Source organism: Silene latifolia, chromosome 11, assembly GCF_048544455.1.
Source record: "Silene latifolia isolate original U9 population chromosome 11, ASM4854445v1, whole genome shotgun sequence".
Classification (NCBI taxonomy): Eukaryota; Viridiplantae; Streptophyta; class Magnoliopsida; order Caryophyllales; family Caryophyllaceae; genus Silene; species Silene latifolia.
In genome coordinates, this window is record NC_133536.1 from 93913948 (window position 1) to 93916009 (window position 2062).

General features: G+C 41.1%; 1 non-coding gene across 1 annotated transcript; it reads right to left on the bottom strand.

Moving 5' to 3' along the window:
* Positions 1–901: 901 nt before the first annotated feature.
* Positions 902–1008, bottom strand: LOC141615740 (small nucleolar RNA R71). The gene has a single exon (XR_012530143.1). It is a non-coding gene; the product is annotated as a small nucleolar RNA R71 (small nucleolar RNA).
* Positions 1009–2062: the final 1054 nt, after the last annotated feature.

A 2062-nucleotide genomic window follows, 5' to 3' on the forward strand; every position in this document is an offset into this window, starting at 1 on the left:
AATTTGATAATCACCAAACCAAAACGAATCTATCAATCGTAATCGACCTTGATAGAAGTCTATTCATAGCTTTTCATAACACAATTCCCGTCTCCTTGTGCTCGACCCCTTGTACTACATAAATTTGTGTCAAGGGAAATTTATCTTTGATTAGGTGTGCGACAAAGCCTATCAAATTTTGGCGCCGTTGTAGGGGAGCATGGTTTTATTGGGTTTAGATTTGTTGATTTCTATCTTGTTTTCTTTTGTCTTTAGGAACACTTGTTCCTTGAGACCGTTACTGACGAATTTCTTTAGATTTTTGACTTATGCCTAGGTCATCTCGTATTGGAAATTTGCTTTCACCGGATTCCGAGCCCGAGAAAACTTTGTGCAGAAGACGACACTTTTTGAAAGAAATTAAAGAAGCCGCTTCTCCCGTGCAAATTGAAAGTGCAAGAAAGTCTTACTTAGAAGATCTTAAAGGTTTTGAAGAGGAAGAGGTTTCTAGTTCATCATCTCCACCACCACCACCATCTCCAACTAAAAAGATGGTGAAACTTTCCGATCATTCCAAGACCATCGCGGCTATGCTTCCGGCCGGTATTACTACTACTCAAATTACCGCCTCAGAATTCGAGATCCAACCGGCTTTCATTAGCCTTGTGGAGAGGAAGCAATTTGGGGGAGTCCTTTGGAGGATCCCAATTTGCATATTCAAAATTATTGTGACTATTGTTCCATGATTCAGCAAACGGAAGTCACCCAAGAACAAATTAGGGAAATACTTTTCCCTTTCCCTTTGAAGGACAAGGCAAAGTTATGGATCAATAGCCTTGATCGCACCGCTATGGGAATCACAAATTGGGAAACGTTGGCTCTTGCTTTCTATAAAAAGTTTTTTCCACCGGAGAATACTCAAACTTTGAGGAGCCAAATCAGGGGATTCCGTCAACAAGCTCTTGAGAGCTTATATGAAGCTTGGGAAAGGTACAAGGAGTTACAAAGGCAATGCCAACATCATGGGTTGGATGCTTGGTTTCTAGTCATAACATTCTACAATGGATGTTGTGTCGAGTCCCGAAGAATTCTTGATTCCGCCAACAATGGGCGGTTTGATCAAATTGATACGGATATTGTTCATGCCGTGATTGAATCCATGGCGATTCATGATGCCCATTATTTCAATTCCCGAAGTGCACCACTCAAGGGTAAGGAGGAATCTTCCGATAATTCCGTTTTGTTGGCTCAACTTGCCTTACTCCAACAACAATTGGCAGACCGAGATGCTAGAGATTATCTTCAACAACTCAATGTCGTGTCCTCTACTAGTCAAATTATTGTTTGTGAAGGTTGCGGAGGTGCGGGTCATTATGCGCTTATCAAACTTTTAGACAAAATTAATATCCACCGGGTACATTTTCAAATACTTATAACCCAAACTGAAGATTTCACCCGTACATGTCTTACAAAAGTAATAATGTGCTTAACCCTCAACCTCAACCCCCACCTCAAAAACAACAAACAAATACCTATGTTTCACCACAACAAAAGTACAAAATACCTATGTTTCACCCTCAACCTCAACCCACACCTCAGCAACCTCAACAAAATTTTCAACAAAACCAAGGTCCACCACCCCAAAATTTCAAACAAAACAACCAAGGCGGGGGTAAACTTGAGGCCTTGGTAGTACAAATGCAAAGGGAATTGTTGGCTTAAATACAAAGGAGCGATTAAGCTCACAATACTGCAATCAAAATGCTAGAGCAATAAATGACTCAACTAGCCGCTTCTAGCTCTCAAAGGAAGACAGGTCAACTACCACCCCAAGGTGAGCAACCATATGAAAAAGTTAATGCAATTTAATTGAGGAGTGGTACGAGTTATGATGAGCCATACATGACTTTGGATGATGAGGTGGTGAGTAAAAAGTCCAAGTGTGGGGGAAATAAAAAAAGAAGGCTGGTGAAGAGCCTCCTATTAAGGTTCGTGTGCCATTTCCTCACCGCTTATTGATGCTTAAGAGAAAGAGTAAGTTTGGTACCAAGGATGATGAGCCCCTTATGCCTCAAGAAAGTGC